This window comes from Bos mutus, chromosome 24, assembly GCF_027580195.1.
Source record: "Bos mutus isolate GX-2022 chromosome 24, NWIPB_WYAK_1.1, whole genome shotgun sequence".
Classification (NCBI taxonomy): Eukaryota; Metazoa; Chordata; class Mammalia; order Artiodactyla; family Bovidae; genus Bos; species Bos mutus.
The window spans coordinates 4,924,327-4,934,286 of NC_091640.1; the positions used below are offsets into that span (position 1 = coordinate 4,924,327).

The 9,960-nt window shown below is 38.3% G+C and overlaps 1 long non-coding RNA gene across 1 annotated transcript in view; it reads left to right on the forward strand.

The window, feature by feature from the left end:
* Nucleotides 1-9,629, forward strand: part of LOC138985447 (uncharacterized) — a 64,674-nt gene extending 55,045 nt beyond the window's left edge. Inside the window, exons 3-4 of the long non-coding RNA XR_011462510.1 lie at nt 8,071-8,437; nt 9,453-9,629. This is a non-coding gene — a long non-coding RNA (uncharacterized lncRNA). The remainder of the gene's footprint in view (nt 1-8,070; nt 8,438-9,452) is intronic.
* Nucleotides 9,630-9,960: the final 331 nt, after the last annotated feature.

Sequence of the window (9,960 nt, forward strand, 5' to 3'; positions counted from 1 at the left end):
AATTCTTTCACTCAGAAATGCCATTTCTAAGGATTTATTTTTTGAATGTTTGTTGAAGTGTTCTTTAAAATATTAAAGGTTAGGAGTGCTATAAATATCTAAATATCTCATAAAAACTACTTAAGTGAATTATGATGCTTTGATAAAATGCCATGCAGCTGCTAAAAATTCTCAGCTTCATGCATATTCTCTCATAGAATTTCTAAAATATACTGATAACTAAACAAGTGAGACACAGATAATTATGTACAGTTTGCTATCAGCGTCAGTGTTAGTCACTCAGTTGTTTGCTATAATTTGTGAAAATAACAGAAGCACGTGTGTCCATGGATTTATACATATTCATACAAATACATTTAGATTTGTGTACATAGTCAATACTCAAGATATCCAAGGTCCTTGGAAAGATAACTGAATGGTCAAATGTCTGTGGAAGGAGGTGAGAAGGAGATTTCCTATCTAATTTTGTGCCACTAGAATGTATTATTTTATCCAAATAATTAAAATTTATTTTAAAATTATTGAAAGAGCAAAAATACAAATTAAACAGTGAAATAAAGAGTTTTCATGTACTTTTGTGGTGTCAATTTTGTGGTTAAATGTATAGACATCACTTCAGTGTTCACAACTTTTTCTATTTAAAGCTTTCAGAAACTATCGGACTTTGTACCATTAATTTGGAAAACTCAAATTCAGGAAGTTGATTGTTGAAAACAACTGAGGTAACTCAGTGGGTGAGATGTCCCTATAAATATATTTAAACACAACAAGCAATTAACTGAACATTTTGAATTGTTTAAGTAATGTTTGTCCGAATTTTAGCAGCTCATGATTCACAATCCTTTAAAAGGATTTGTTTGTCTGAGTAAGTCTGTTTAAAAATTTCCCTTAAATTACTATACACAACCAGTAATTTGTGATTTTTTAAAAAAACTGGTTCCCCTGAGTCACACTGTCAAGAACCTCATGGTCACTTCAGTGGGGAAATTTCAAGTAAAATCACTTAAGTACTGAAAAGCCTTACTCTTTATTCTGGAACAATAAAAAGCATGTTTACTCAGAGCAGCATGCAATTTAGATTATTCATGAAATTAATGCCACACAAAAAAAAGAGAAGATGAGAAAAGGAGAACAATTCTCTATAAAAATTCAGTTCATGTTCAGTCCCTCAGTTGTGTCCAACTCTTTGCAACCCCATGAACCGCAGGATGCCAGGCATCCCTGTCAATCATCAACTCCCGGAGCACACTCAAACCCATGTCCATCGAGTCAATGATGCCATCAAACCATCTCATCCTCTGTCATCCCCTTCTCCTCCTGCCCTCAATCTTTCCCAGCATCAGGCTCTTTTCCAATGAGTCAGCTCTTTGCATCAGGTGGCCAAAGTATTGGAGTTTCAGCCTCAACATCAGTCCTTCCAATGAACACCCAGGACTGATCTCCTTTAGGATGGACTGGTTGGATTTCCTTGCAGTCCGAGGGATTCTTGAGAGTCTTCTCCAACACCACAGTTCAAAAGCATCAATTCTTCAGTGCTCAGCTTTCTTTATAGTCCAACTCTCAAATCCTATACATGACCATTGGAAAAACCACAGCCTTGACTAGACAGATCTTTTTTGGCAAAGTAATGTCTCTGGTTTTTAATATGCTGTCTAGGTTGGCCATAACTTTCCCTCCAAGGAGTAAGCATCTTTTAATTTCATTGCTGCAATCATCATCTGCAGTGATTTTGGAGCCCCAAAAAATAAAGTCAGCCACTGTTTCCACTGTATCACCATTTATCTGACATGAAGTGATGGGACCGGATGTTGAGCTTTAAGCCAACTTTAACACTCTGCTCTTTCACTTCCATCAAGAGGCTCTTTAGTTCTTCTTCACTTTCTGCCATAAAGGTGGTGTCATCTGCGTATCTGAGGTTATTGATATTTCTGCTGGCAATCTTGATTCCAGCTTGTGCTTCTTCCAGCCCAGGGTTTCTCATGATGTACTCTGCATATAAGTTAAATAAGCAGGCTGACAATTTACAGCCTTGACGTACTCATTTTCCTATTTGGAACCAGTCTGTTGTTCCATGTCCAGTTCTGTTGCTTCCTGACCAGCATACAGGTTTCTCAAGAGGAAGATCAGGTGGTCTGGTATTCCCATCTCTTTCAGAATTTTCCACAGTTTATTGTGATTCACACAGTCAAAGGCTTTGGCATAGTCAATAAAGCAGAAATAGATGTTTTTCTGGAACTCTCTTGCTTTTTCCATGATCCAGCAGATGTTGGCAATTTGATCTCTGGTTCCTCTGCCTTTTCTAAAAACAGCTTGAACATCTGGAATTTCACGGTTCACGTATTACTAAAGCCTGGCTTGGAGAATTTTAAGCATTACTAGTATGTGAGATGAGTGCAATTGTGTGGTAGTCTGAGCATTCTTTGGCATTGCCTTTCTTTGGGATTGGAATGAAAACTGACCTTTTCCAGTCCTGTGGCCACTGCTGAGTTTTCCAAATTTGCTGGCGTATTGAGTGCAGCACTTTCACAGCATCATCTTTCAGGATTTGAAATAGCTCAACTGGAATTCCATCACCTCCACTAGCTTTGTTTGTAGTGATATTTCCTAAGGCCCACTTGACTTCACATTCCAGGATGTCTGGCTCTAGGTCAGTGATCACACCATCGTGATTATCTGGGTCGTGAAGATCTTTTTTGTACAGTTCTTCTGTGAATTCTTGCCACCTCTTCTTAATATCTTCTGCTTCTATTAGGTCCATACCATTTCTGTCCTTTATCGAGCCCATCTTTGCATGAAATATTCCCTTGGTATCTCTAATTTTCTTGAAAGATCTCTAGTCTTTCTCATTCTATTGTTTTCCTCTGTTTCTTTGCATTGATCGCTGAAGAAGGCTTTCTTATCTCTCCTTGCTATTCTTTGAAACTCTGCATTCAAATGGGTATATCTTTCCTTTTCTCCTTTAAAATATAATTAAAAATATATAAATAATTTCAGCTCCATAAAAATAATTTCATCTATTTAATGTAGAATTAAAGATAGATTAGAAAAATCATCATAGGGCCACCAATACAAAAACTGATTCTGGTGAAAACCATCAATGGATAGTAAAAGACAGGAAGAGAGATAGTTGAAAAAGTTATTCAAGTGGGACCCAGTTACCTACAAGGTTTTAGTCATTACTAACAAAGGGAAACATTTACCTGTACTTGGGGAGAGCTTGTGATCACCATGGTAACCAAGTGAGCAAACTTGGCATGGCCAACATTTTCCAGACGATAGACTTCTTTATGTACTACTTAAAAAGAGCAAACAATTACCCAGTATTGTTGAGGAATTCTTGTTGGTCTGAAACCCAGTCCTGAGAGACATAAACACACCCAGAACACTAGAATAAAATTAACAATTTAGAATAACCTTGCCTTTCAAAATATATTGTCAGGGAAAACATTGGGTGAATTTTGTAGTCAAGACTCACTAAATAGCCAAACATAAAAACCAAATTCAGCATACAAACGTTGATTATATCTTAGATCAAGTCAATGTTCAGTTCAGTTCAGTCACTCAGTCATGTCTGACTCTTGTGATGCCATGGACTGCTATACACCAGGCTTCTCTGCCCTTCATAGACTCAAACTCATGTGAACTGAGTTGGTGATGCCATCCAACCATCTTATCCTCTGTCATCCTCTCTCCTTCTGCTTTAATCTTTCTCACATCAGGGTATTTTCCAATGAGTCAGTTCTTCACATCAGGTGGCCAAAGTACTGGTGTTTCAGCTTTAGCATCAGTTCTTCCAATGAATATTCAGGACTGATTTCCTTTAGGATGGACTAGTTGAATCTCCTTGCAGTCCAAGGGACTCTAAAGAGTCTTCTCCAACACCCTAGTTCAAAAGCATCAATTCTTTGGCATTCAGCTTTCTCATATTTCTTTATGGCTTTCTTAACCTCCAAAATCACTGCAGATGGTGATTGCAGCCATGAAATTAAAAGACACTTGCTCCTTGGAAGAAAAGGTATGACCAACCTAGACAGCATATTAAAAAGCAGAAAGTGAACTTGCTCAGTCATGTCCGACTCTTTGCATCCCCATGGATTGTAGCCTACCAGGATCCTCAGTCCATGGAATTTTCCAGGCAAGAATATTGGAGTGGGTTGCCATTTCCTTCTCCAGGGGATCTTCCAGACCCAGGGATTGAACCCAGGTCTCCCACATTGCAGGCCGACAGTTTACCATCTGATCCACCAGGGGAGCTGCCTATTAAAAAAAAAGAGAGAGAGACATCTTAAAAAGCAGAGACATTACTTTACCAACAAAGGTCCATCTAGTCAAAGCTATGGTTTTTCCTGTAGTCACATGCATGTGAGAGTTGGACTATAAAGAAATCTCAGTGCCGAAGAATCGATGCTTTTGAACTGTGGTGTTGAAGAAGACTCTCGAGAGTCCCTTAGACTGCAAGGAGATCCAACCAGTCCATCCTAAAGGAAATCAGTCCTGAATATTCATTAGAAGGACTGATGCAGAAGCTGAAACTCCAATACTTTGGCCACCTGATGTGAAGAATCGACTCATTGGAAAGGACCCTGATGTTGGGAAAGAGTGAAGTTGGGAGAATGGGGATGACAGAAGATGAGATGGTTGGATGGCATCATCGAAGCAATGGACATGAGTTTGGGTAAACTCCGGGAGTTGGTGATCGACAGGGAAGCCTGGTGTGCTGCAGTCCATGGAGTTGCAAAGACTCAGACATGACCGAGCAACTGCACTGAACTCGACTGAGCTAACCTTCTGTGCCTTAGTCCCAGGATGATGATCTCTAGAGACTGTGTCATTGAAATTCTTTACTTTAAAATTTTTAAAAGCTGATTTGTATTATAATATGAGGCACATTTATTTTATCCTTTCTGGAAGGCAGAGTCTTGACTGTAATTATAATGGTGTTAGCTAAATTATGAACAGAGTACTGTGCTGCCCTGGGCTCAGTGTTCTGCACGTATGATACATTGTGCTTGAGTGCTTAGTTGCCCAGTCGTGTCTGACTCTCTGCGACCCCAGGGACTGCCGCCCACCAAGCTCCTCCACCCATGGGATTCTCCAGGCAAAAATACTGGAATGGGTTGCCCTGCCCTCCTCCAGGAAATCTTCCCAACCCAATGATCAAACCTAAGTCTTCCACATTGCACGCAGATTCTTTGCCTTCTGAACCACCAGGGAAGCCCTAATTCACTAATAGTAGGTGTTTATATGGAGAAGGCAATGGCACCCCACTCCAGTACTCTTGCCTAGAAAATCCCATGGATGGAGGAGCCTGGTAGGCTGTAGTCCATGGGGTCGCTAAGAGTCGGACACGACTGAGCGACTTCCCTTTCACTTTTCACTTTCATGCACTGGAGAAGGAAATGGCAACCCACCCCAGTGTTCCTGCCTGGAGAATCCCAGGGACAGGGGAGCCTGGTGGGCTTCCATCTATGGGGTCGCACAGAGTCAGACACGACTGAAGCGACTTAGCAGCAGCAGCAGGTGTTTATATATGACAAACGGAGAAGAGTAAAGGTGTTCTGTGGGCTTTCCTGGTGGCTCAGTGGTAAATAATCTACCTGCCAGTGTGGGAGACGCAAGTTCCTTCCTTGGGTTGGGAAGATCCCCTGGAGAAGGAAATGGCAACCCACTCCAGTATTCTTGCCTGGGAAATCCCACGGAGACAGGGGAGCCTGACAAGCTCCCCTGTGGGGAGTTGCAGTCAGTGGGGTTGCAGAAGAGTCAGACTTAACTTAGCGACCAAAGAACATCAAAGGTGTTATGTAGCTACACATTTTCTGGAGACGTTTTAAGCATTTGTTAAAAATGGATTAACTTCCATGATGAAATATAAAGCATCTGCATTTTGCTTTACATTAACATGAATGTAAGTACTGTGCTCAGTCTGAGTAAAATTATCTCATTAGTATTGAGATAATTTTAAGAGAAAAATATGTTACGTGTCTTATTGCTGCTGCTGCTGCTGAGTCGCTTCAGTCGTGTCTGACTCTGTGCGACCCTATAGACGGCAGCCCACCAGGCTCCCCCATCCCTGGGATTCTCCAGGCAAGAACACTGGAGTGGGTTGCCATTTCCTCTCCAATGCATGAAAGTGAAAAAATAAAGTGAAGTCGCTCAGTCCTGTCCGAAATACTCAATACTCAAACACTAGTTCCAACAGTTAACATATTTTAAAGACTTTACTGCAACAAAATAACACTCACCCTTGAGTTTATTTACTTCATGAGGTAAAACCATTTAAACCACTAATTAACGAAAAGGTCAACACACAATGAGTAAATAATCTTCTGACACCGAAACATATACTCAGTCCATCTGTTGTATTAAAACCTTTGGGCCTTCAAACATTGTTCCAAAAGTTTCTTTTTAATCTAAGTGAAAATTTTTGTTAATTTCTAGAATGTGTTGCCAGGTTACATCTGGGTATCAGATAACTCTCTAATTCCTAACAGCTGACATTTGTGAAGCTAATCATGCTTGGGAAAAATAAAATCACTAGATGTCTTATTTTGAAGCCCAGCAAAAGCAAACTTAGCCTGTTGACATCAAGAACAGATTACTTTGAATATCTTCTGCTCTGTATGACAAACTTATTTTGGTAATGATCATAAAATGTTTTCACGTTATTTCAAAGGGCTACAGGTGTCGCTTCAATTATCTCCACTTTTGCCCTATTAATTAATTAAATTCCACTAGATCAATATTTTCCATGTTGACAAGGGCCTCTCACATGAAATTCTTATTGAATTCAGAATAATCAGAAGCTAGTGGCTGCTTTCACTGAGATAACTGCAAGTTTCTCCAAATTCCTGCAGGATAAGAAGTATGCCCTTTTTATTCAACAGTTCTATATCTGCCTAGACTTTTGAATTTTGATTCTTTGGTTTCTTGGAGCTATTACATTGGTTTACATGGTTAAATGGCAACTAACTCCTTGATTCTTGAGGCAACATCGCTTTTCTATTTAGACTTGAGTTCTGTCCTTGAATCTTGACTGAATGACAGTCTGTTCTCATATTTTCTTGGCTTTTATTCCTTGATCTACTTGTCTGTTTTGTTTTTTGAACTCCTTATGGTTTCCCATGAAGCCAGAGGGATTGAAGGGGAGGTACATATTTGATGAAGAATAACTCATGCCTTGACATTATATTTTATTAAACTCTGGTTACTGCACATACTGAAATAACAACCAAAATATTTACATTTGGATAGGAATGGGTTACTTTATCAAGGAATAAAAGGACAGGTTACCAGTCTTTGAGCTTCCCTGGTGGCTCAGTGGTAAAGAATCTGCCTGAAATATAAGAGACACAGGTTTGATCCCTGGGTCAGGAAGGTCCCATGAAGAAGAAAACGGCAACCCACTCCAGTATTCTTGCCTGGGAAATCCCATGGACAGAGAAGCCTGGTGGGCTACAGTCCACGGGGTGGCCAAGAGTCAGACACGACCTAGTGACAAAAACAACAGACAAATACTAAAAGCAAAATATTGGCAAAAGTTACACGTTTGACAGCTAATAGACTGGTCCATTAATGTTTATGTTTTGAGTCATTTATTTGTTTTAAAGACAGCAACTCAAAATTAAACTAGGAAAATAAATTTCAAGTTAGAAAATATTCAAAGATTGTATATAATTTGTACAAAGTATAAATCATTACACCTCACATTTCACACGCTTTAAAATTTTAAACTCAAATGAAAAAATGTAGCAATACAGATTTGAGGTCTTAAAGACAACAAGTCCTGTTCTTATCTGGACTTGGTATCAATTCCTACCACATCACACCTATGATACACCAAGGGACATAGACACTTATGATGCTGCATCTTTGGAGACAAGGAGAAAGATTTTAAATTAGTGATTTATTTCAAGATGAGAACTGGTTGACATTCCCAAATGAGGTTTCTCCCAATTGGCTCCTATAATACATGTTAAAAAAAAATGAAAGGAAGGAAATACATTATAATATCAAACATTACATTAATAATAAGACATAGAATTTATAAAGACTTCATCCCAATTTTTTTAGATGCTGGAGAAGACTCTTAAGAGTCCCTCATACAGCAAGGAGATCAAATCAGTCAATCCTAAAGGAAATCAACCCTGAATATTCATCAGAAGGATTGATGCTGAAGCTGAAGCTCTAGTACTTTGACCACATGATGCAAAGAGCCCACTTATTGGAAAGACCCTGATGCTGGGAAAGACTGAGGACAAGAGGAGAAGGGGATGACAGAGGATGAGACAATTGGATGGCATCACTGACTCAGTGAACATGAGTTTGAGCAAATTCTGGGAGATAGTGAAGGACAGGGAAGCCTGGCATGCTGCAGTCCACGGGTTTGCAAAGAGTTGGACATGACTTAGCGACTGAACAACAGCATCCTAATTTTAAGGTAGGTGAACTGGAATGAGAAATTTAGAGTAAGATAACTTTAATATTCTTGATTTATTTAAAAGGAGAGTAAAGAGGAAAGGATATATATATATATATACACACACACAGAGGATATGTATATATATAGTTATGACAGATCTGTGTTATATGGCAGAAACCAACACAATATTGTAAAATTATTCTCCTCCAATTAAAAAATAAATTTAAAAAAGGAGAGTAGAAATAATGAATCATTTTAGCCCTCAATAATTTAAGCATGCATAGCAAAATTTGAAGATTAAGTCCATTAAGAATCCAGGTAGAATTTATAAGTTACAAGCATTGTTGGGAAACATAAAAAAGTATATAAAACATTATGAGGAAAAAATGAGAAATTGAGGAACTAATGAAAATAAAGACAAAAGAAAAAATAATGACAAAAATACATCGAGGTATCATTGTATCAAAATACAGAGAGCTATCATCTCCATAAGGAGAGACTGACAAATTCACCATTATTGCAGATAATTTTTTAAACTGGCATAAAGCACTTAAGGTTAAAGAATATTTAAACAACATGCAACTTGATTGTATATTGCCAAGTTAGAGGATGTAAATTTTTCCCAAGCATCAAATGACAGAAATTGCCTACCCAATAGGCCACAAATCTTAAGCTGTTTTTATAAAATAAGCGTCACACAAGAAGTTAGCTTCTTTGATTAGCGTACAATTGGCCAGAAATCAATAACTGAAAGTTAAGGTTACACTTGAACTCCAAAAGAAAACCAAACTTCAGACTGTCACACAAAATAAGTAAGAAATAACATTGAAGTTACAGGGTGTTATAAACTCTGCCCAAACCCAACTAGATGCCAGACTGTAAAGAATTGTCCAGCCTAGATCCTGAATCCTTGCAAATTTTCTTCCTTAATTCCCTCAATATGAGACACTATTTAGATTCTGTCAAGTAGTGTTTTCTCTTACTGCAACAAATCTAATAAGCTCAATTTTTCTTGATTAACATGTTTTTGAAGGCTTCTGGGGAGTCAGCATCTGACAGAAGGCGTTTCCTCTGGAATTACATTAAGGCATCTTAATAGATGAGCATTATCTAAGACCTGGATTTCTGTGTTTTCACTGAATTGGGCTGAATAAGAGCCGCATGGCTAACATTTTTCTGCTTACTTACAAGACGAGGAGCTCAAACCTTTCTTCCACAAGATAGCACTGAAAGGTAACAAAAATGCTACCAATCAAAACTTCAGAGATGTAGTTTAAGAAGATACTGTGGAAATTTAGAGTTTTAGGTGTATAAGTTAAATAAATAATCACTCAATTTTAAAAATTATTATGCAAACATCCAAATAAAGAAGTCAGGGAAAGATGCAAATGATACAGAATATGCTCATAGGAAATGAAGTAAATGACAAAAAAGAAATGCATTAGAAATCAAGATATAATAGAGATGTTCAAGAGATGACCCTATGCAAGTAAAAATGTCCTATAAGTAGACAGTTTTACTTTTTACAAGGAAACATTAGT